The 25791-nt window shown below is 42.5% G+C and overlaps 1 protein-coding gene across 5 annotated transcripts in view; it reads right to left on the reverse strand.

Annotated features, from left to right (window-relative positions):
* The window catches only part of DPP10 (dipeptidyl peptidase like 10), a 1578941-nt gene extending 1574586 nt beyond the window's left edge, over positions 1–4355 (reverse strand). For 4 of the 5 annotated variants that reach the window (XM_079923994.1, XM_079923998.1, XM_079923996.1 and 1 more), the window contains exon 1: positions 3334–3775. The gene's annotated coding sequence lies outside the window, so the exon portion shown is untranslated. Of the gene's footprint in view, positions 1–3333; positions 3776–4241 lie in introns of those variants that run through there. The other variant, XM_079923993.1, reaches the window with a different exon arrangement.
* Positions 4356–25791: the final 21436 nt, after the last annotated feature.

Consider the following 25791-nt stretch of genomic DNA (forward strand, 5'->3'; position numbering starts at 1 on the left):
GAGAGATGAGGCAAGCATTTTGGAAACTCCAAAATATCTCTGAGAGTTGGAGATCTCTCCAAAATGATTCTCTATCTGCTCAGGTGGCCTATTAAAGAATCGTATAATGGTATGTCAGAAAGGACCTCTCACAACTGAGGCCATTTCAGAGATGAGAAGAGGTTACGTGTTAGGCAGAGGGCATGCAGTGGTAGAGCTGGGATGAAACCCAGAGGCCCTAATTTCCAGTCTTTTCCACAATCCCCCATAGCCTCACCTATTAACAGGATATAAACAAATGTGGGCCATTAACCTCTTTTAATTCCCCCTTGAAAGCTAATCGAGTCAATATGTTACTGTCACCAACAAGGTAATCATGTGGTAGCAGTTACTCTTGATCAGAAAATTAATAGGTTGGGTAATAGAGAAAGAATGTGCAAACCATTCAGCTCTTGGGCATAATATGGACAGAAAAGTCTAGGTGAGAATCCGAGGGTCTGAGTGATGGCATTTACTCAGGAGGGTGCTTGTGGTAGAAACTTACGATCCTTCTCTAGAGCCTGGGGTCATTCAAGTTCTTTTATACCCTAAATAGTAAGAGGGAAATTGCCTAGAGGTGCAGAAAATTGTAAAATTAAGGCTTCCAGAAAAGGAGATTGAGGAAGCAGGAAATAGTAGAAACAGCAAAGCAACCTAGAAAAGAAGACTTAGAATAAAAGATAATAAGTATATTCTTGCCATGAGAGTGTATAGGTTAACGAACCACTTAAACTCATACATCATTATAAGTCTGCAAATTATTTGTGTTAATCCTAAACCCTAATTTATGCTACTCTATTTATCATTTAAGGTAAATAACTGAGACTCCCTGAAGCAGAGATTATTAAACTATTTTGAATGACAGAGTCTTTGAAAACTCAATGAAATCCATGGATTCACTCCCCAGATAAGTTCACATCTATACATACAAAGTGCCGTATATAATTTCAGAGTATTCAAAGACCCTTTTGAAAGTTTATCGTTGGATCCCAGGATACGGTAACCTGTACTAGACTGAGAAATTTTAACCAGTTATATAAGTATAAATATATACCCCAAACTCCTGAAGTTGCTTCACTCTTTGAGTTTCTCAAAACTCCTGTTCTAAACACACTTCTGGTGAGAAGCTTCATCCACCTGAGATGAATCCTAATGTTTCTGTCCACCCTCCAAACTTTCAATGTGTTGCACTGTACGTATTCTTAAACAATACCAGGACTTTTCATCTCTTTGAACCATCTGCTTCCCAAGCCTAGGCATCATCCTTTTATGTGTAAGTCTGTTCATGTACATATGTGTGCATAGGGGCATGTGTGTGAATATTTACATGATGCAATATCCAAAGCATAATCTTTTTGATGTTCCATTTCTTTATAATTTGAGAATATTAATATCTGTCATATTTATCTCAGAGTTGCTAAGAAAATAAAATGAGATCACAGATGGGAACATTCTTTTAAGAATTTATAAAGAATCATAAAAATGTGTGGCATTGTCACTATCAGTGTCATCATATTGTCGTTACATGCAAAACTTAAATGCAGTTTGCAAGCCGCAGTATCATTCAGGAAGTTAGTTTAAAATGTCTGTCCACTTGTAAAATAAAGATGCTATAACTTTCCAATTATATTAGTCATATTGGCAATACCCTCTGCTCCAGAAGAAGGAACCGGTCACAGCCTGGGTCCATTTTATAAGCCAATGAACAATTCTGTACCCCACAGGGCTGACATTTAGTGGGTTCATGGTGGCATCGCTGTACTGGGTGTTAGCCCTCAACATCTGTTCTGATCAGTTGGTGCCCTAGTCAGTTATTAAATATTTTTAATATTCCTCCTGGCACCAGCTATGTATGAAACACCATGCTGGGAGCTGCAGGAAAAACAAAGCAAAACACATATAAGAAAGACACGGGGGCTTCCCTGGTGGCGCAGTGGTTGAGAGTCCGCCTGCCGGTGCAGGGGACACAGGTTCGTGCCCCGGTCTGGGAAGATCCCACATGCCGCGGAGCGGCTGGGCCCGTGAGCCATGACCACTGAGCCTGCGCGTCCGGAACCTGTGCTCCGCAACGGGAGAGGCCACGGCAGTGAGAGGCCCGCGTACCGCAAAAAAAAAAAAAAAAAGAAAGACATGGCCCATACTCCCCAAAAGACAAGAACCTGATTGTGGAGCTCAGTCTACTAATAATACAAGGTACTTAGCATTTACTTCCACGTATTAAGGATTTCAATAGATCAGAAGAGGCAGTCACTTCTAGAAGAACTGGCGGGCAAGATTCCATACAGTGGCCCCAAGGAAGACCAACCCAATGCTGGTGGTCACCCGGCAGCTCCACGAAAATGCACGTGTGGACAGAGAAAGAAACCAGCCTGCCAGCATTACAAAGCGACAGGAAAAGCGAGAGTCTTTGCATTTTATTTTACGGATGGCTTCTTCTTCTTCCCCCTACCTCCAGGCAGAGATTTAATTACTTTAGAAGGGTAATTTGAAAAGTTCTTTAAGACCTCCAGCCATCAGGTGCCACAGGAAAGATAAGTGCTATGCCTAACTGTATCTATTTTGGCACTGTGGGTAAATGCACCATTCGATTAGATGGACGAGGCGCTAATTTCACGGTACCAATTTCTGTTCTATTAATTCTTAAATCTGCTAAGCACCTCTGCATTTGCCTCCCCACTGTTATGATTTAATATGTACAACCCGATTTGGAGTTTAATTGTTTCTTGAGTGAGCTAAAATCCAATATTTGTAAAATGCATCCATTTAAATGAAACCCCAGCAAGATTCTGCCTCTTCCTGCAGCCCCCCGGGTGCCAGCTTCGGTTCCGCTCTTGTGGAGCCCTCGCTGCTTCACGACACCGATTCCATTAGCAGGGAGAAGGCCACAGCCGCCTGGGGACTGCCCTGCCCATGGCCTTGCGTTCCCGCCAGCCCTCGCCTCCCTGCTCTCTACCTTGGCTGAAAGAACTAAATGCGACAGGAAAAACGAGTATGAGTGTCAAGAGCCCATCCCCCTGCCACCCACAGAGGAGAACCTGCCTTTGCTTTCCTGGATCGTGAAGCAAGAGCCTAGCTGGACTTTCACCAAATTGAACAGAAACAGGAAAGAGAGTGAAACAGACAAGGAAGCAAAGAAGTCCCTGTGACCTGAGTCATTAGAGTGGAAGCAGGAGCGGGGAGGCCGATCTTTGTATGGGAGTCAAAGAGATGTAAGGAAAGGCAACGGGGCTTTGAAAATTTGGTGTCCTCTTTGGCATTTTCTCAAGACTGAAGTCAAGATTTAAACTGCTTTTCAAGTATTATTAGATGCTGGACCTGAATTTCTTTGAATGAGATGCTGCAAAGAGCGTGGGCCTCAAACTGGTTTACAAAGCAGGCTCTTGGTGAAACTGAAGATTCACGATTCATTTCCATCCCACGTCTGAGGGGCAGAGCAGAGCAGCATCAGGGCCTCACAGTTCCTCCTCACCGGCAGGATCAGGCTGGCCAGGACGTGGCCCAATCTTACACTCTTGCAGAAGGCCAATCTGTATATTTACACAAACCCATAGTCAGGCTGGAACTCAGGAGCCTCTCGAATCATCCCCTTCCTTGATGTGGCTTCCCCGACACGACCCTTTCTTCTCTCCACCTATCCCTAGCCATTCCTAATAACTTGAAATCTTTACATTTGTCCCAAGATATCCCTTCTGGAAACCTGTCCTGTACATTCATCATCTTCCCTAAGGCCAGCCCCCTCCATGAGGCCTGCCCAGGTCACTTCCGTGGCTCAATCATTTTTACTCTTTCTAAAAGCTGGACTTCTGTAGCTATTAATGTATTAGAAAAGCATTACATGTGAGAGGCCGTAAGGAAAACAGCTAGGGAGATGTAAAAGATAAGGGTGTTTCTGTTGGGAGTTCCAAAATACTATCAATAAAACTTAGCAATTAACTGAATGTGACACTCGGATGGACCCCCTTACTCCTGGTTACCTGTGGCAGAATAACGGCCCCTCAAAGATGTCTGTGACCGAATCCCTGGAACCTGTGAATATGTTACTTTATATGGCAAAGGGGAATGAAGGTTGCAGATGGAACTGAGGTTGCTACTCAACTGACGTTGACATGGGGAGATGAATCTGGATTATCCAGGTAGGCCCAATGTACTCACTTTGGTCTTTGGAAGTGGAAGAGGGAGGGAGAAGAGAGACCCGGCGAGATGGCAGCATGAGACGGACTTACCGCCGCAGGATTTGAAGATGGAGAAGGAGAGCCATGAGACAAGGAACGTGGGCAGCCTCTAGAAGCTGGAAAAGGCAAGGAAACAGATTCTTCCCTAGAGCCTCCAGAAGGAATGCAGCCCTGCAGGCACCTTGATTTTAGCCCATTGAGACCCACGAAGGACTTCTGATCTCTAGAACTGTAAGACAGTAAATTTGTGTGCCTTTAGGCCACTAAGTTTGTGGTAATTTCCTACAGCAGCAATAGGAAACTAATACAGCACCCTAGACCCCATTGTCCTGCCTTCCCCAAACCCCAGCCCCAAACCACGAGCCTTGCCATCAGCAACTTGGAACTAGAGGAAATCCTCGCTCACATTTTCACAGAAAACTTTGTGGTCCAAACAGGGCCGGCAGAGCACTGTGAGGACAATATGGGGTCAATAATACAGCACACTTGGGGTGTTCAAGGCTCTGTTGACAAACCTGGGAACCTAATTGTCGCTGTTTTTGTGGGGAAAATCAACCCTAGTGCCAAACATCCAACTTTCTGATGAATGTTAGGAATTCCTCACACTGGTGAGTTGGGTACCACCTGTGATCTGTGCTGGTGGTTAAATGAGAACCATCAATTCAGACTCCAGACATGCAGGAGGACAAATTATTATGCATTTTCACAAGTTTAAAATCCTGGCTTGTGATCTGGTCCAGAAAAACAATCTGCTTTAGCAGAGGCCTGTGCACTACATGAGCCTCAGGTCAAGACAGGACATTTCCTCAAAAAAGAGAAAAGTGCCTCCTATCACTGACTGAGATGCCAAGTCAGTGCATCACATTACCCGAAGAACATACTCATGGCTAATGCTGTTTTGCAAAAGAGCACATTGAACCACTCCTGGAAACGCTTCTTTAGAAGGACATAAGCTAGAATGTGATTCTAGACTCACGTTTCATCAGACAACAGGGGTCGGTATAATAAGACACGTGCTATATATTGATGGCATTTGGTGTTCAAATCAAAGTATAAAGTAGATATTAAAAAACATGTTTTATTATCTTCTCTTCTAAGTACAGTAAGTCCCTACATATGAACCTTCAAGTTGAGAGCTTCCAAAGAGGCGAACGTGCGTTCACGTGTCCAATCATGTAAATTAGTTCATGTGTCTGGCATACGTTGTCACATGCGTGCATCCTCTACAAGTGGTTGTGCTTTTGTGTGCTTTACTGTACAGTACTGTATAGAATACAGTAGTACAGTAAGTATCTTTGTTTCAAGCCCAGGATGTCTGGAAGCAAACGTAAAAGCAGCAGTGATGTAGCTGGTGCTGTTAAGAAGCGCCAGGAATTGGAGGCCCAGAGGAAGGACGAAGAGAGACAAGAGGAAGAGGTAACTGAAGAACTGAAGAGGTTCATGACACAGGAAATAGCAAGGGGATTTTCTTTATTTGAGGAGGCACTGTTAGTTTTTGAGGTACAGGACCTGAATGTAGAACGGTACACGAAGTTTGCAGCAGCCGTTCAGAATGCAATCCAGTGCTACCTTGTCATCTATGCCGAGAAAAAAAGAGCTACCACCTAGACATCTCTGGATCGTTTTTTCAAGAGGGTAGATAGAATTGAATCCAGCAAGGAACCAGAACCTGTGCCATCCACGTCAGGCGTGAGTGACACTGCAGCTTGCCCTCCATGTCCTATTGCTGAGGATCCTTCAGCGCTACCATCTCCCACCACCTCTCCCTCCTCCAGTCAGTAACTCTTCTTCCCTGTTCACGCGATGCCAGCCCCTGGATGCCAGCTGTTGCACTGTACTACTGTACTTTTCAAGGTATTGTATTGTAAGATTAAAAATATTTTCTTTATTTTTTGTGTTTGTTTTTTATGTATTATTTGTGTGAAAAGTATTATAAACCCATTACAGTACAGTACTATATAGCCGATTGTGTTAGTTGGGTACCTAGGCTAACTTTGTTGGACTCACGAACAAATTGAACTTACGAACGCGGTCTCGGAACAGAACTCATTTGTATGTAGGGGACTTACTGTAGCATGAGCTTATGTCTCAGTTTTCCTCAGCCAGTCTTAGCTTTCGTCTGCTGCCTCTTAATTATTACTGATTTCCCCTTTCACTCTCAAAACTGTGCTCATTAATTACAAATTATATGGTCACTATACATATAAAAAGCTATCATAGGTTTCTCACATGTTTTCTTGAGTACAATTCCTTACAGTTTCTCTTGCATGTTTCAGAGTTGACTCCATGGGGGAAGAACAGGAAGAGAGGGGAAAGGGTTTTAACTGAGAAATAGATGATTTTGTGAATATATAAATTTTATATATTAATATATAAACTAGTAATACAATGCAACCAAGTAACAAAACTATGCCTGACTGTATATATACATGATATGTGCACAATAAAACAGACAAACAAACAAACACTCCCCAGTCCTTGCCTTCCATTATGAGTCTTATCATCAGCAGCTTGGAGCTAGAGGAAATTCTTGCTCACTATTAGTAAGAAATGCAAGCTTATTTTCCCAGAAAAACATTACTGTCCAAGCTGGTAGAGCTCTTTGGAGTCAATAATACAAATCCATAAGACATACATATACATAATTATATTATTATATATAATATATACTTATGTAGCAACCCCATATATATAACTTATATATATAAGTTATGACACAGTATGGCTCGGTGACCAAGCTAAAAGGTTTTGGTGAGTCTGACAAGAGTGTCAGCTCTCACCATTTCTATTCAACATTATACTGGAGGTCCAGCTAAGAATATTAGGCAAAAAATCGAAATAAAAGGCCATCCATATTCGAAAAGAAGTAAAACTATCTCCTTTTGTACATTATATGATTTTGCATATAGAAAATCTTAAGGAATCCACAAAATCAAAAGAGTACTAGAACTAATAAATGAGTTCAACAAGGTTACAGAATACAAGATCAATGTACTAAATCAATAGTATTTCTATATACTAGCTATGAACAATCCCCAAAAAACAAATTAAGAAAACAATTCCATTTCCAATAGCATCAAAAATATTTTAAAATAAATTTAACCAAAAAGTGAAAAAAATTTACACTGAAAACTACAGAATACAGTTGAAAAAATTAAGGAACACTTAAATAAATAAAAACATCCCATGTTCATGGACCAGAAGACAATATTACTAAAATAGCAATACCCCCTCAAATTGATCTACAGATTCAACACAATCCCTATCAAAATCTTGCTTTTTTGAGAAATTGACCAAGCTCATCTTAAAATTCATATAGAAATGCAAGGGATCCAGAATAGCTAAAACAATCTTTAAAAAAAGAACAAATTCGGAGGACTCACACTTCCCAATTTCAAAACTTATGATGAAGCTACAGTAATCAACACTGCTTTATACTGGCATAATGATAGACAGATAGATTAATGAAATAGAATTCAGAATCCAGAAATAAATACAGACATTTATAGACAGTTGACTTTCACCAATTGCCAAGATAATTCAATGGGAAAATCTCTTCTCAAAAATAGGGCTAAGACAACTGAATATTCTTATACAAAAGAATGAAATTGGAGCCCAACGTCACACCATATACAAAAATTATATACACATGATCTTAAAAAATATATCAAAATGTATCAAAGATCAAAATATGTGTTAAAAACTATGAAACACTTAGGAAAAAACATAGGAGTATATCTTTGTGATCTTGGATCAGACAGTGTTTCTTAGACATGACACTAGAAGCAGAAGCAACAAAAGAAAGAAAAGATAAAATAATGTCATCAAAATTAAAAAATTTTATGCTCAAAGGATACTATAAAGAAAATGAAAAAACATTCCACAGAATGGGAAAAAATAATTGTAAATTACATACCTGATGAAGGTCCAGTATACAGAAAATATAAAGAACTAGTACGATTCAACAATAAAAAATAAATAGCCCAATTACAAACTGGAAAATTATTTGAATAGACATTTCTCCAAAGAAGTATAAAAATGGCCAATAAGCACATGAAAAAACATGGAATTACCATATGATTCAGCAAATCCCCTCCTAGGTATATACCCAAGAAAATTGAAAGTATATGTCAATGCAAAAACTTGTACATTAATGTTCCTATCAGCACCGTTCATAATAATAACAAAGAAGAACACCCATCAATGAGTGGATAAACAAAATATGGTGTATTCATACAATGGAATTTTATTCAGCCATAAAAAGGAATGAAGTGCTGATACACACTACAACGTAGATGAACCTTGAAAACATTATGCTAAGTGACAGATGCCAGTCACAAAGGTTTACATACTGTATGAGTCCATTTATAGGAAACATCCAGAATAAGCAACCTAAAGAGACAGAAAGTAGACTAGTTGTTACCAGGGTCTATGGGGTAGGAAAGAATAAGCAGTGGCTGCTAATAGGTACAGGGTTTCTTTTGGGTGATAAAATGTTCTGGAATCAGATAGGGATGATGGTTGTACAACTCTGAAATATACTAAACCACAGAAACGTGCATTTTAAAAGGGTGAATTTTATGATTTATGAATTCTATCCAATTTTTTTTTAAGAAGAAAAGAAAGAAGAAGAATAGTAACACCTCCCTCAAAGGTTGCTGTGAGGATTAAAGATAAAGACATAAAGCAATTAGCATAGTGCCAGACTGGAGGAGGAGGAGGAGGATGGTGATGGTGATGATGGTGATGGTGGTGATGGTGATGATGGTGATGATGGTGATGGTGATGATGGTGATGGTGATGATGGTGATGGTGGTGATGATGGTGGTGGTGGTTGATTATGGTGGTATCACCTTAAGGAATATCTTGCGCTCACGGGTTTAAGGCCTAAATTTAAAACCCAAGAGCAACCCATCTGCACTCTGCGTTATCTTTCCTCCTCCTCTTCTTTTCCATGCTTCCACCCCACTATTTCCAGCTTTTCTGGATCTGGCCCTGGTTCCAACTCTTCTATTCAATTCACTCCAAATACCTGTATCTGACCCCAAAATAATCTCCTCCAGCCTTTTCTCCTGCTTGACTGGCCAAGTTAGGATGTGTCAGAATTGTCCCAAGTAGCTACGTCTTCCAATATACAGCACTAGTGCAGAGACTGGTTCAACTCACACCCACACAGAGACAGAAACTTCAGTGGGTCATGTGAAGAGAGGGGATAATTTTGGAAACTAGGAGCCTGTGTCATCCTTTTAATGAAATAATAACAGACTTTTTGATTTGCACCCATTTGCAATGTTACTGCTCACAGACAAGCTTCTCAGAGAAGGTGATTCATCAGTCAGCCATCCCATTACAAGCCATGGAGAAACAAATCACCATGCTGCACACATCATAAAAATGGAAATCAAGGAGGCTGTTCATTAATGCAGATTAGTTTGAAGCTTGGCATAGCTTTGCTCTGCTGAGATTAATACACACACAAGAAATTCTCAGTAGGCCTTGGGTCCCTGGTAATATATAGTCCTTATTACTTTGCTAACTAATGAACCTTCAAGCTCAGGAGAAGCAACTTCCAATTGTCCACGTTCTCTGCAGATGGACCAGGGATCAGAGCCTCCTGGAGCAGGCTTCCTCGTCAGACCCTCTACCCTCAGCCACGGCACCTCTGGCCCATCTCTGCCATCCCTGAGTTGGTTTGCTCTTGCCAAAATGAAAGAATGATCCTGGGTTCAAGGTCTCCACAGATACTTTTCAACCAAGCAACTGAACACAAAGTAATCCGACGAGCTAATGAAAAAAAAAGTTAATGGCAAAAGATGGTGCAGTGTGTCGTCCCTCAGCATCAGAACAGAAATATATTTTAAAGAGAATCTCAAATCCCATAATCGGAGAGGTTGATTAATGGGAGAATTTCGGGCTTTGAGAAAAACAATGGAGAATTTTTTTTCTTTCTTGGTCAATGGAAGGAGCTTTTCAAATACTTCAAATCACACCGTGCAGGCAGCTGTCTACTGCAGTCAGATTGGAGCTGGTTTTGATGTCTAACCTAATTCAAGAGAATAGGCCAGCTCTGAGTAGACGCACTGCTGCTTACACGGTAGGCTGCCTCTTTTGTTTCTCTCCTCCACTCTTTATTCCTCTTTTTTTTTTTTCTTTTTCTCCTCTCTCTTTCTCTATTTTTGGTCACAATTCCTCTTTTCATGTGTCACTGTGTTCATTCTTTCTCCATAGAATTTGCATAATAAAAATATAAACATTGCACAAAACAAGACGTGTAGCTTTAATGACACTAACCACCACAACAAAGGCAATCATTTGTGAGTGTTTCTTAAATAGTAAGCCCTAAATCTGTGGTCCTCAAATTTTTTTGAATGTGCCCCCATTTGAGTAAGTGATTTTTAAATGTCCCATCAATATATGCATATATTTATTTATAAATTGTGTACATGTACGATTACTATATACTCTATATAGTACAGTATAAAACTGTACTATAAAATTTTACAAAAAATTTTAAAGATAAAATTAAAACAGAGGTCAACTAACTTTTTCTTAAAGCACCAGGTAATATATATTTTGGGCTTTGCATGCCATATGGTCTTCTTTGCAACTACTTAACTCTGCCACTGAGTCATGAAAACATCCACTGACAATATGTAAACAAATGGCTATATTCAAATAAAGCCTTCTTTACAAAGACAAATGGTGAGCTGGATTCAGCCATGGGCCATATTTTGCCAACCCCTGAATTGAAAAGTAAATAGTAGTAAAAGTAAAAGTCCCAAGTATTTTTTCTCCTACCCACTTGGAGGCCACTGCCCAAGATTACGAGAAAGAATATTAGACTTTTCTTAATTCACCGATTCCCGATGACTACTACAGAATATAATCTGCTCTGTTATTTCTATACACTAAGACAAAGAGTACAAAGCACAGCTAGGATGAGACAGAAATGCTAAGCTCTAGGCTGAGCTCACTTCTAGATATATAATTTACTCCACAAATTATATTTCTCACCAACTCTGCAGTTCAAATTCATGCTTCAACAAAATGTCAAATTTACTATGTGTCTTGGACCTTTCGAGTTCCTGGCACACAATCAAAGACATAGATGTCACGTTAGAAAATTCCAAGGGACTATTGAATAATGAAAAAGAAAACACCAAATAAAAAGCAATAAGACGTGTGTGTGTGTGTGTGTGTGTGTGTGTGTGTGTGTGTGTATTAAGTTGGGTAAACAAATACTGTCATCTCGATCTTTAAAAATGTGATTGCTGATGCTATTGTGCTGAATCCATTAATCTGTAAACAGGGATCTTGGAAAATTTGGACATATTATTGAAGTCATCTGTATTAACCCCGGCTGAAACTGGAAAAAGAAGACTGATGGGTGTACAGTTTTGAGTATCAGGCCAGATTCACTGATAATTTTTTTATCTTGCTTCACTGGTGCAGAAAATCTTAACACTGCAGTGGCATGTTTAGAATGTCAGTGCCATCAACCCTCTCAACGCAGAGCTCTCTCTATGATGCTCTAGTAACAACTTCACCAAACAAAATGGAAACATTACTTTAATCATTTTAGTCAAATTGAATGTGTCAAGGAGAAATACTATGAATAGAGGCAGCACTAATTCAAAAACATGCCTTCAGTCCCAACAATCCCGAGTGAAGCAGAGAAAAGAGATTGCATGGCTCAAGAAGATGCTAGCAATTAGGCAACCTTGGTTCTAATGCAGTTCCAATGCAATCCATTTCAATGTTTTGAGCTTCAGTTTTCCTATTAATATGATAATAATACATGACTTACACAGCTATTGGGAGATTAAAATGAAATAACACATGTGAAAGTGCCTCACAGAGGGTCTGGAAAACAACAGGTGCTCAATGAATAACCTGAGTTTTTTCTCCTTCTTTCTCCTTTATGTATCTCAATATTATCATCTCTAAAACAAATATATATATACATATACCAAATTTGCATGATAACTAGGAATGTTCAAGAGATAACTGATGAAGATAAAATGCCTTGCAAAATGAAAAATTCTCAGCTCATGGAAAATATAAGTACAATTAAATATTAATCCAAGGGCTTCCCTGGTGGCACAGTGGTTGAGAGTCCGCCTGCCAATACAGGGGACACGGGTTCGTGCCCCGGTCCGGGAAGATCCCACATGCCGCGGAGCGGCTGGGCCCGTGAGCCATGGCCGCTGAGCCTGCGCGTCTGGAGCCTGTGCTCCGCAACGGGAGAGGCCACAACAGTGAGAGGCCCGCATACCGTAAAAAAAAAAAAAAAAAAATTAACCCAAATTATCTTAATATATTGCTACCTCTTAATACTCCACAGAGGATATCTTCTGGTCACTAAAAGGAAAAGAAATCCTGTATATTTCCTTTTCAAAAGATATTGTCCCAGCTTGAGGCTAAAAATCCCTCCTCTGAACAGGTATTTTCCATGTCTATGAGCAAAGGCTCCTCCTTGTGCCATTTTAGACACCATACAAGGAAAAAACTACACCCAAAGACCACTTTTCTGTAATTATATCAACATCAGTCCTGACATGCCCAAACCCAAGGAGATTAAGAAAAATAAAAGAGAGAAGCAAGTCTTCTTTCATCTCCTTCTCCAGTATCCCAGGATATCACCACAGGCCCCCAGAGCTTTTACATGTTTTACCTGGAAGCTGGTGGTGATCCATCAGGAAGGCCAAACAGCCTTTGTGTTCATAACCGAGTATCATACGTAACCTAAAATCTCAGCATTACTCTTTTAGTCGTGGATAAATTCACCAAGTATTTCTGGGTTTCCACCCTTCAAGGCACGCGTCGGATTGCACTGCTTACTCCCTTTCCCCGTGGTTGGGTGTGGCCCTGTGACTGCTTCTGACCAATGAGTAGCAACTGGAAGCCCCAGGTGCACCCCAGACTAGAGGATTTAAATGTCAGTGGGAGACCTTCCAGAGCTCTATTTCTCCAAATATGGTGGCTGCTCTGCCAACCAAGGTGAAGACACAGAACCAGAGCCCCATAACCACTTCGGGAGAGATGTGTGGCATGAACATAAAATAAGCCTCTCTTGTTTGAAGTCATGAAGACTTTGAGATCACTTGTTAATGGAGTATAGCACAGCCTATTCTGACAGTTTCTCCAACAAAGCTAGTCATTGAGTTTCCCTTAAAGGCAGATTCTAACTCACCTGTTATCAGTAATTAATAGACAATCAGTTAACCAACTAACCCCAGGAAAGAGCATACTTATTAAGAAATGAAACATGGATAAAGGCAGAAATCATTAACACTCAGTATTCTGGGAAGGCAGGCCAGAGTGAAACAATATTGGAAATTCCTCTGCGCATATAATGGCCTGAGAGTTATAATATATCTATAGTTAATAATTAGTATCATTATAATTGCAAATATTTAATGAGAACTTACTATATATTAAACATTGTGTTAAGCGCTTTACAACAAAGATATTTCATTTAATCCTTACAATAACCTTATGAGGTAAAAAACTATCCCAATTTTACATGGGCAATGAAGAAAGCAACAAAAAAGATAAGTTACTTACAAGTCTGTCTAAAGTCAAACTAGTCTCTCAACAGTAATAATAATAGCTATACAGGGATAGATGATAGATAAATCAGAAGAAGGAAGGGAGGAAGGAATGAAGGGAAGGAGGGAGGGAGGAAGACATAATGATTGACGTAAAAGCATATGAATCGTCCCTTACTTAGCAATATTCAATATCTGTATTCCAGTTCTTGCCAAAGAACATAACTTCAAATTCTCTATTCTCTGATCTTACCTAAAGCTCAGTGATAAGAAATCATTTTTCTTGAGGGACTGCCTACAGAATAAGCAGTCTACCCCTTTTTTGAGATCAATAGCTCTTAATAACTAGGAGGCAGGCACAGACTCCCTTATAAATCTTATGAAACCTATGGACGCTTTCCTAGAAAAATATATGTACATAAAATTTTGGAGGATTCGTAAACAGTCCCTCAAGTCTCATTATGGATTCCTGAGGGGACCCTCGTTGCTAAATGCTTCTTCCTAGTGACTGTCCTTGGACCACTGGACCTTGCCTCTGTTAGCACACATTCCCAGGCACATGCTGGGTCCTGTCCTGTTCCTGCAGGGTTGAGGCTTGATGGAAATGAGCATTCTGATGCATACATCTGGTAGAAGCTGTAATCCAGATGATGCATTCTCCCCCCAAGTGTGTAAAGAGATACAGGCAGGAGGATGTTTGGTGAGTGTGGCTTCTCAGCTCAGGTTGACGGTGGTGTTTCCTGCTTGTCCAGGGTGAAGTCCAGCCAGGCCAGAGGACACTGTTGTACTAAACCTCTTATGCCCCAAGCACGCCATCTTGAAACAGCAGCATAATTACTTTATAGGGTTGTGAAACCAATCCACTACATTTCACCACCTTAAAATGTTGCCCTTTCAGGGGTCAAATTGCTTCTTGGCTTTGACCTATCCACCCCACTCTGCAGTCTAATCTTCCTTGTACTCAATCTTACCAAGTCTAGACACAAAGGATGTGGGTCCTTCCCACAGCTGCTGGGAGAGGAAATCCCTCTCTCAAGAAGATGAGTGCCAGTGTAACATGAAGTGAGAAAAGCGGGTAATAGCTTTCCATGCAAAATGAATAATTTCTCTCTCATTGTTTATAGAAACAATGGAAAAAATACCAAAATGCTAATAGTAATTACCTCTAGAGGGTGAGATGGATAGAGTTTTATTATAATATTCATTGTTTATTGAAATTTTCTACATAAGCCTACATTTATAATGTTTATAGCCAGAAAAAAATTGATGCTAAAAAAAAAAAAAAAGTATGTGAGAGGGCTTCCCTGGTGGCACAGTGGCTGAGAGTCCGCCTGCCGATGCAGGGAAAGTGGGTTCGTGCCCCGGTCCGGGAGGATCCCATGTGCCACGGAGCGGCTGGGCCCGTGAGCCATGGCCGCTGAACTTGCGCGTCCGGAGCCTGTGCTCCGCGACGGGAGAGACCACAAGAGTGAGAGGCCGGTGTACCACCAAAAAAAAAAAAAAAAAAAAAGTATGTGAGAACTATTAACTCTTGCTGGCATCTCCAAATACTCTGTTGGCTCTTACAATAGAGGCGGACAAGAGGATGGACACTTATGTGCTAATAACTTAATTTATTTCACTTAATCTTTACAACAGGCCTATGATATAGGTGTTATCTGCCTTTTTAACCGAAAGGGGAAAAAACTGAGATTGATGGAGGTTTAAGAAGTTTACCCACAATCACACGGCTTGAAAGTGGACACTTTCTACTATTTCTCAAATGGCAGAAAGAGCCAAACAATGAAATCACTAACCTGACATTTTACCTTCCAAGTCTCAGAAATAACTGGTGAAGAAAACATCTGTGTTTTGTGGACTGTTCCCAGGCTAGGGAGGAGATCAAAGTTTCCCTCTCTTGAAAGCCAAGGCCACCAACCCCTTGGATACATGACTTCTCTCCATGCAGCACAGGAAAGTTTCAGAACGGGGAGAGGTGTGGGAGCTGAGTCCAGTAATCGAGTAATGAGCCTTAATGAGGAGATAAGGTCACTGCCTGCAGGGGCAGAGAAGACCACGAGACAGCAGGGACTGCTCTAGAACACAGGCTCCCACGCAGGTCTGCCAGCTTTCCATTCCTTCCCCAAAGATTCCTGGAGAAAAGCAATGCTTCTCCTCATTGCCGGACCATGCCCAGTGCCAGGAGCGAAGCAGTGCCTGGCCTGAATTCGCATCACATGGCTGCATGGCTGTCTCTGTGGATTGGAGACTGATGCTTATGAGGCCAAGGTTGCTGTTTCACCCCAGCTATCTTTCTGTAAAAAGAAACTCTGAACGATTTACAGAGTCTGCACTGCCAATCTCTACCAGCTGTCTCACAGATGCCCATGTTGGACTAAAGCGTGGCTTCAGGGAGACTGAGGGGGAGCCAGAAGAATTACTTTTGATGGGCCATCTTTGACATCTGTGACTTTAAAATAATGAGATGTTTGGAAACATTCTGTATTCATTAGAGTGTCACTGATTCTAAAAGCGTACCAAAAACTTTTCATCTTCCCAAATCCACTGTGTGACAATAAAGAAACAGAAAAGGAAATCAACTTGTAGAGGCACCAGGAATAGGGAAGAGTGGACCACTGACAGATCAGAAATGTTTATAGCCTTCCAGAAGTTAAAAAGGGGATGGGATAGTACTTGTCAATAAGTAGAGGGAGGAAGACACAGCCCAGGATATGCTGAGGAGAAAACTCTGTGGTGGTGGAAGTTGATCTTCCCTGTAGATCTGCAGGTTTTTCATGACTTGGAATATTAGTTTCCTATTGCTGCTGCAGCAAATTACCACAAAACCCAACTTCTGCTCCCTGGGTTCTAACCTCCTGGGTACTAAGTGTCAGGCTGCAAGCAAAGAAGTTTCTGCCAGAACTTACCATTGTGTACTTGGGTGTTTCTCCTGAATAAATCATTCATTCCTAGCTCTAACACATCTTCTCTGAAGAATGCAGAAATTCTGTAAACCACCTATTACCCTGACATAAAGCATTTTCTGCTTAGAAAAGCTAGTGTGGATTCGGTTGCCTACCTTTGGGGATTAGGAATAAGAGTGAAGAGGTTATAAGAACAAATGGTTATGTCTTTCCTTACAAATGCTTCTGTATTGTTTTATTTTTTTGCTCTGTGCATGCATTACTTCGAATAGAATTTTTTTTTAATTTTAATGTAGCAATGAGAAAAAGAAATGAGGCTTTTTGTCTAATTCACAGGTTTAGCAAATCCAGATGGGCCACAAACATATGCACAGTTCTCCAATTCACCCCTAACCAAAGAAATGCAAAATTGAAGCTATGCTGTGCCCATCAAACTGGCATAAATTTTGAAATACCATACTTACTGCAGGTTGAGGTGTGGAGAAATTGTACTTTCAGGTGGAAGCATGAAATGTTACAGCCTCTTGGAAAAGCAATCTGGTAACACTGATTAAAATACAGATTAAAATTTTAAATATATGTGCTCTTCAATTTAGCAAACCCAGTCCTTGAAATCTATCCCGCAGAAATAAATAAAACCACCAGAACTTAAGAACTGTTTGTTATAGTATTGTTCATAGTAGTAAATACTGGTATTAAAAGAAAGAAGAGGGCTTCCCTGGTGGTGCAGTAGTTAAGAATCCGCCTGCCAATGCAGGGGACATGGGTTTGAGCCCTGGTCCGGGAAGATCCCACGTGCCGCGGAGCAACTAAGCCCGTGCGCCACAACTACTGAGCCTGTGCTCTAGAGCCCACGAGCCACAACTACTGAGCCTACGTGTCACAACTACTGAAGTCCATGAGCCTAGAGCCCATGCTCCACAACAAGAGAAGCCACCGCAATGAGAAGCCCGTGCACCACAACAAAGAATAGCCCCCACTCGCCACAACTAGAGAAAGCCCGTACTCAGCAACAAAGACCCAACGCAGCCAAAAATAAATTTAAAAAGAAAAAAAAAGACTGTATTAGATTCCTAGAGCTGTCGTAACGAAGTACTACAAACTGGGTGGCTTTAAACAACAAAAATTTATCATCTCACAGTTCCAGAGGCTAGAAGCCTGAAAGCAAGGTGTTGGCAGGGCCATGCTTTCTCAAGACTGTAGGACCAACGTGTTCCATGCTTTCTCACAGCCTCTGGTGTTACCTGCAATCCTTGGCTACAGCTGCATCCCTTCAATCCCTGCCTCTGTCGTCACACGGCCTTCTTCTCCCTGTGTGTTTCTATCTCCACCTCTTTTTAGAAGGACACCAGTCATATTGAATTAAGGCCCACCCTAATGATCTCATCTTAACTTGATGGCCTCAGCAAAGACCCTATTTCCAAATAAGGTCACATTCACAAATACTGGGAGTTAGGACTCCATATCTATATATTTTGGGGGGGACACCACTCAGTGCATAACATAGACCCTTCAACTTCCCATTCTTTATCTCATGAATGATTAAAGCTGTTTGTTCCCCTGAAAGTAGCTAGACATAGGGGAAAAAAAAAAATTTCCAATGCAGACAACTGACTGAGGCTTCCCCTGCTTACAAAAGAACCCCAGCTATCAGTCACCCCATCTGCAATGCTCTTACCCCTCCCTATAAAAGTCCACTTGGCAATTCCACTCTGGTCTTTGGATCTGGGATACTCTCTCTACTGTGGCAGGCTGGATATATCCAACTCCTTGCTTGTTCAGTTTGTGTCTTTGACAGCGGGTAGGGTGTCACAGTCAAATTCTCTCACGTATTGTGAGTAACAACTGACAGGGGGGCCACGGCAGCGAGGGCTGATAGTAGATGCTTGGTGACACGTGCCGTAGAGAATACCGTGGTGCTCGGCCCGACGCCTCCCGCAGGACCACTGCACTCACGCCCTCCTTGCTGAGGACATCAGCTGCGGACCGCTCCCACGGTCAGCTGAGGCGAGTCTCTGGCTGGGAATTGCTTCAGCTTAGTCACCATTTGTACTTCAAAGACTAGACAGACTAATATATTTGTGGATTCTCACTTCCAACTATAGGAATTTTCCTCCTCCACCCTCCAGCAAATACAAAAAAGGGAGCCAGGCCTGGTGTTGCCTCTCTCGTGTGCTTTTGTGTTGCAGAGAGCAGAAGTTGAGAGGCGCCCAGGGGTTAACACTCCCTTCCCCCATCTGGACTTCTGTGTCCAAGACCCATGACTCATTGAAGCGATTAGGCTGAACGGTCCCAAGGCAAAGGGGTGGGGCTGGGCAGGGCATCTGGAAGCAGCCATATCAAAAGCAGCTGGTATCTCTTTGCAAAAGAGCCTGGAAAGGAGACAAAGTTTTACAGCCTCTTAAGAAGAAATACCAGAGTTGGCTCAGGGATGCTGAAGAGACCAAACGTTAAGAGAGGCGGCCTTGCCAACAGTAGCCAAAGACGGCGTGCAAATGCTTGACAGGGAACCAGGAAAGCATCCCGCCTTCCAGTGGACTGTGTAAGTTTGAACAGCGAGGATCTTGGTCACCATAAGGACGGGTTATAGACCAGAGGCCCTGCTGCCATCCCCGCTGCCCTGATCCTTGTGTACCTGCACGGAAATGGAACAATATTCCAAATAGGACTGAGATCTGATTTCTCACCCTCTAAAGAGTTAAAGCTCTCAGTCAGAAGAAATTTGGTTTGTCAAAACAAGACATTTCTTGCCCGCTGCGAGTGTGAATCAAAATTTTAACTGCTATAGAGGCAAATACAAGTCAGCCCAACAGCAGTATATAAATAAGACAGCTACCAATTTTTTTTTTTTTTGCAGTGGTGCCCCCCAAGCTCCAGCTCAGAAGTCATGATTAAAGCTCTCTGGAACCCACGGTCCAGGGAAGCGCGGTGGGTCACCTCTCCCAATACCCTGACAACAAACATTCCTCCTCTCTCCTCCTTGCTCCTTATTTGTTTTGTAAACGATACCTTAAACTACCATCTCTGGGTCTGAGTTGACTTAAGTCCAGTTACACAAGTAGAGGCTCAGTGGGTCTTTCCTGCCCCCGTGGGGAGTAGGAAAAAGGACTGGAGTGGCCCTCCTTCCCGAGAACCCCTCATGAGAACCTTATGAGAAGACAGACTCTCCAATGCATGTGGCAACAACAAACCAATTTGCAGGTGTCGGGGAGAAAGGCTGGTTGGCTGCAGGAAAGGAAGAGGAGGGGGTTTTGGAGAGAATGAGCCCCTTCCCAGCAAGCAAGCTTGAGTAGTGGGACAGTCCTTCTGTTGTTTATTTGCTCTCAAAAACATTGAAGGTCTATTTCAAGGCTTTCACAGCGGGTGCCTGTCTTCCTCACATGGTTGTCACCTGCTGTACTCCCCTCTCCTGCTAGCCCAAGTCACTGAGACAATTAGGCTCCCTCCACCCGTGACTCCCCCTCTCCCCCTCTGTCTCCTGAACTCCGCTTCCTGGTGCCCCCATCTGCCTGTAATCGGTGGAGCATCCTTGTGGGGTGCTGGGGGAAACGCCCTGGGGCGGAGCTCTGTGTCACTCCCCTTTCATGACCCTGGAAGCATCTTAGGACAACAGTTCCCACACTGTCCAGCCACTCTATTCTAAGAAGAGTGTCATCGGAATCATTTAGACTCACCTTTCAGGAACTGGAAAGTCCGACTCCATATAAATCAAAATCCAATCTCACATGCAGTGGAAAGTCTCTCCCCTTCTCTCAGCTCAGGCCTGACCTGCAGCCTGAGACAGAAAGAGCGTGGTTGTCCCTTCGCGCCCCCTCTCCTCCCTCTATCTCTCTCTCCGGGTCCCCCTCCCTCCTCGAGAGTTGGAGTCAGCAAGAGGCCTGAGAGAAGGGGCACATTCTGACCTAACTGGGGCTGTTCCCCTTCACCAGCAACACCCTCCATGTGACTGAGGCTGCATGACCCCAGGGGGCCTCCATGTGGTACAATGCCCGGACAAGAAGGACGTCTCCCTGCTTACTTGCCCCTTCATTCACCCCATAGCTTTTCACAGCTGAGAGCCCTCACCTGGCCAGTCACCCTCTTCAACCAGATGCTCTGTTCCACAGCATCCACTTGGTCCACGGGAGACTCACCAATCCTCGGCAGGCTAAGTGGTGCAGAGGCAGGCAGCCCAGAGCCCTGACAACACAGGCTGGCCCCACTCACCTCCATCTTCCAGATTTCCCCTGCAAGCAGTAGGTACCGGTCTATAAGCTCACAATTCCTTCTCTCACCCAAGGTCTTGTGTCAAGTTCTCCCAAGAACTCCCCTCCATGCTCTGTTCTATGGGCAGCCCCAGAGCAGCCTCACAGCTTCAAGGCTCTTCTCTCTTGTCTTAGGAGAAGTGGGTGGGAGCGTCTGGGGAGCACAGAAGTGTGGAGCGGGGAGCAAGGATCGTAGGATGACCTGGCTACCTCCGAGAAGGCCCTGCGTAGGTCTGGCAACTCCTTGGCCAGATCTGCAGACCGTGGGAGTGATTGGGCCATGTCGTTTTCAGCTTTGAGGCTTCTGTAGAGAATCTGAAACAAGAAAAGTTTTGCAAGTGATCCTGCTACATATTCGTATTCCTAATCCTTCAAAGCCCCACGCCAACCCTCAGCCCTTCCAGGAAACCTTTCTGCTCTGACAACGCCGCCCTTCACCGAGAGCTCCTTTTTTCTGGAACATTCCATGCACTTAATGTCAGAACAACACATTCTGATGAGTAAATATATTCTGTCTCATGTTGGTCTCTTGTTGTTCTTCCATGTTGGTCCCAATAGCATGGCAGACTCTTTGAAGGTAGAGACAACACTTTATACTTATTTTGTATCCCCTATGGCTTTTATCAGTTAGCTGCCAACATAAAGGTGTTCAATACATATTTGAAGTGAGTTGAATTGAATTTTCAATCAGACACCCACTGGATGGAGACAGCTTTGGTGTGGTTAGGGGTGCAGTGTGCAGAGCACAATGTTTCTTTCTGAAATTTACATGTTGTAAAATTGAACAGGAACATTGTAAAAACAACATACGCAGCTGCTCCTTGGACTCAGATAATGTTGTTTATACATCTCGGAGAATAACAACCTGGGCTCAGGATCCAAGGTATTGGAACCATGTGCATAGGCAGCCCTGGGCATTGAGACTGTGAGAGGGGAGTGATGGAGAGAGCTGGGATACGAACTCCTTTCCCACCTCATCTTAAACCCACTCCTACCCAGGTTTAGTGGCTAGACAGAGAGTGGTGGAGACTCAGATAAGGCAGGAAATTCCTGTGGGACCAGGTTCCATGGGTTAGACAGGCATGCCCCCTTCTCTTCTCTTCTCTCTTCTCCTGTCCTTTCTTCTCCTCCCTCTCTCTCACACACACAGTGGCTTGCACATGTTCACAGTGCAGCAAGAGGGAGTTACCCACCAAAATCCAAGTAAACAATAGGGCCTGAGCTAGCTCCCCTGTTCCCTAACCTTTGCACACTTTCTTCACCAACAGGGAATCTTTTTCAAGAAAGATTGCAATACTGTTCAACGCATCCAAGTGTGCTTCAATACTTCTAACTTTAATCTGTCTACCTTGGATTAGTAAAAGAGGAACCCACGGTCTTGGGCTCCACCCACTAACAAATTCAGAAACACTTTCATAACATTAACAGCCAAAATGACATGACTGCAGCCTCACAGGTGAGAGCAGAAAATCCAGATTTAATGCATTCTACCCCCCTTTCCTATATAGCCATGGAAACCCTAAGGTGTGTGTTATCGTTTGCTTCCGAAGCTGGTGGAGTTCAGGGACCTCAGCCTCACAGGCATTCCACCTCTTCCCTTGAACCTGGGAACACATCTGCATTTCATCTGCTCGCCTGCTCTTCCAACCCTGCAAGGTGACAGTGGCCATGCTGTCCTGGACCTATTGGGGTAGGAGGTCTTGCTAACGCTGCCAATCAGGTGTCTTCCCCTAACTGCCCTCCCAAAACTTCTGCCAGGATTCTGATAGTTACTTTGGGGTGATAACGATACAGTATGAAAGTTAAATTAATTTAGTAGCTGCTGTGAATCGTTCAGACTCGACCTGTCATTCTTAAATAGCAGCCAAAACAAGTAAGGCCATAAAAAGCTTTGGGAGCTCTCCTGACCACACTTTGAGTCCAGTTTGCATCCTCTGGTCCTACAAAGAAGGGCTCTAAGAGTTGAGATATTTGGGGGTGCGTGAGTTTTATCTCTGCTTGGTACTTTGGCTGATGACCTTGTATTCCCAATGTAATGATTCTTTTCATGCGACAAGGAGTTGGAGACAGGGATGCTGAGCAAAGGAGCCCATATATTCACCATAACTTGCATTACTACAATGAATTGCTACATTACTCACCCTTGCACTGGACATTAATCACAAAAACAAAACTGCAGAGCCAGGGAGTTAGAGAGGCTGTGCTATTTCAACCTGCACCCTGTGCCAGGAGCATGCAGCTACAGCGAAGGGCTGCAAAGCTCCCCCTTCCCACCTGCTTTTAAACCATAATCTCCCATGGTTTGTGAGGGAAAGACACAGCAGGGATTGAGACAGAGATGGACTCTTAGTGTCTGTGAGGGCCACCTGCCAGCCAAGGACTCGCCAGTCTCCTGTGGGTCCTAGTGTTTGCCATTCAACTTACCTGTACCGGCTCATGCCTCATTGTGCCGAACTCTTAAGAACGTGAAATAGTTAAAATATCCATACTTTGGAATATTACATATCTGGGAAAAAAAGAGAGACAAACTTGTTTATTTCATGCCACCGAAAGAGGTAAATTATTAAGGTAAAAAGCAAGTTGCCAGACTTCCCTGGTGGCACAGTGGTTGAGAATCCACCTACCAATGCAGGGGACACGGGTTCGAGCCCTGGTCCGGGAAGATCCCACATGCTGCGGAGCAGCTAAGCCCGTGCGCCACAACTACTGAGCCTGCGCTCTAGAGCCCGTGAGCCACAACTACTGAAGCCCGTGTGCCACAACTACTGAAGCCCGCACGCCTAGAGCCCGTGCTCCGCAGCAAAGAGAAGCCACCGCAATAAGAAGCTCGCACACTGCCACGAAGAGTCTAGAGAAAGCCCGTGTGCGGCAACGAAGACCCAACACAGCCAAAAATAAATTAATTTTAAAAAGTAAGTTACCAAGAGATATATAAATACAATCTAATTTGTCTATGTATATGTTTAAACGAATATATATTCTATTTTCCACCAGCTTATGGGAGACGGGCTCAAATTTGAATCTAAGTAGACTTACAGAAGATGAAAACATAATATATCTAGAATAACTGAGCTTGGGACTAGGATATCCCTTTAGTGTGACTTCCTGAATTGCCTCCCCAGCCCCAGTTGTGCCACAGTTCTGGGATCTTATTTAAGTCAGGGAAATGAAGTGGGGAAAGGGGTGGAAGTTGGTCGTCAGGCACCTGTCCACACTGACTCCACACGCCATCAATGTTCTTGCCGTCGTGGTCCCTTCGGCTCCAGAAACTTGCTATTCCAAGGGCAAGGGACCCTTTGCCCTGAATCCCCATCCTTCTGTCCTGGCACATCTTGCAGTCCCTTCTCTCTGGTTCTTTCCAAAGCCCTACCTCTCTGCTGGGGAACAGGGCCTGGTTTCCCAGTGCTCTAGCACAAATCCCTCCCCCACCTCCTTTTTGGTCTGAAGAAAATCTTTCCCCTAGAAGTAAACTATTATATAAAGACAGTGCAAAGCTAAAAAGAAAAAGTATGGAGAATATTCCACCCCCCAGTTAAAGGCAAACAATGGTACTTTGCTCTTGCTTTACCTCGATCATCTTCAAAAACTATAAAAATGTAATAGACAACTTAAAAAAACTGACTTTTAATAGATGTTCAAAAACTTGTTAGTGTTTGAAAAAAATGCTTAAACAAAGGAAAATGTATTTCATATCAAACAAGTTTGAAGAGCCCTGTATTGCAGCATTCTGCAAAATGAACAGAACAAAAAGTTGTTTTATTTTTTAAAAAAATACTTTTATAATTTTTTAAATGTTAATTTCTTATAAAATGAGATCGAGTTTACATACCATAAAATTCACCCATTTTATATACACAATTTTATAATTTTCAATAAAGTTACCAAATTGTTCTACCATCACCACAATCCAGTTCTGGATTTCCATCATCCCAGTAAGATTCCTTGGAACATTTGCAATCACTCCCAGTTGCCACTTTCAGCTCTAGGCAACCCCAGAACTCCCCCCAGAAGTACACCAGTTCTTTTCTTTTCTTCTACTGCCTCTGTAAACTCTCCAGGTTCTACCAGAGGCTTGGGTTTTGACAACAAAAACCAGGAATTCTGCACAAGTTACTTCACATTCCAACTTGCCACTTGTCTAAGATAGTGAGAACTAACCTGACAAATTGCTTGAATGGCAGAGAAGAAAGGAGAAAACAAGTAAAGAAAAAAAATATTTAGTTTTGTGAGTGCTTACGGGACTAAAATTTGGGGAAGGATGAAAGGTTATTTTGACTTCTTAATCTATGTGCTTCTTGGATTAATTTTAAACTTAAAAAATAAAGAATATAAAATATGGTGTTTTTTTACTAAGAATGAAAAAATGTCCCCTGTTTCTATTGGAATAGTCAGGAAAGTGAGTATTCTATTATTTTTTAAAGCTTGATTGATGTATTTTTAAGGGAATAATTATTTTCCTAAAAGTATTCTCATGAGAAGTAAAAACAAAAAACCTACAAGCATGATAGAAAATCACAGAATTTGGAAATTACAAATTTAAAAAAAAGGTCTTCAGAAACTACAGAAATCTCTTTATGTTCATTACATCTATGAAAGAATATGAATTTGGGGATGTCATCTGTTGCTGGGGTCCCTTTCCTCAAAGCTTGCTATTTCCAAAGCACGGGTAGTAACGCCGATCACCATTGTGTGGCAAAGCCTGAGTAGTTGTCATACACCAAGCACTGTTTAAAGCTCTTAACATACGAGTTTATTTAATCCTCCCAATAACTTTAAGGGTGTTATAATTATCATCATTTTACAGTTTAGAAAAATTATTATAATTAATCCCTGAAGTTTTCCATGCTGAGCTGGAGCTTCAGCACCATCTGGGTGGACAGCATCCTCCCTCCCCCCGCCATCC

Source organism: Stenella coeruleoalba (assembly GCF_951394435.1).
Source record: "Stenella coeruleoalba genome assembly, chromosome: 6".
NCBI lineage: Eukaryota > Metazoa > Chordata > Mammalia > Artiodactyla > Delphinidae > Stenella > Stenella coeruleoalba.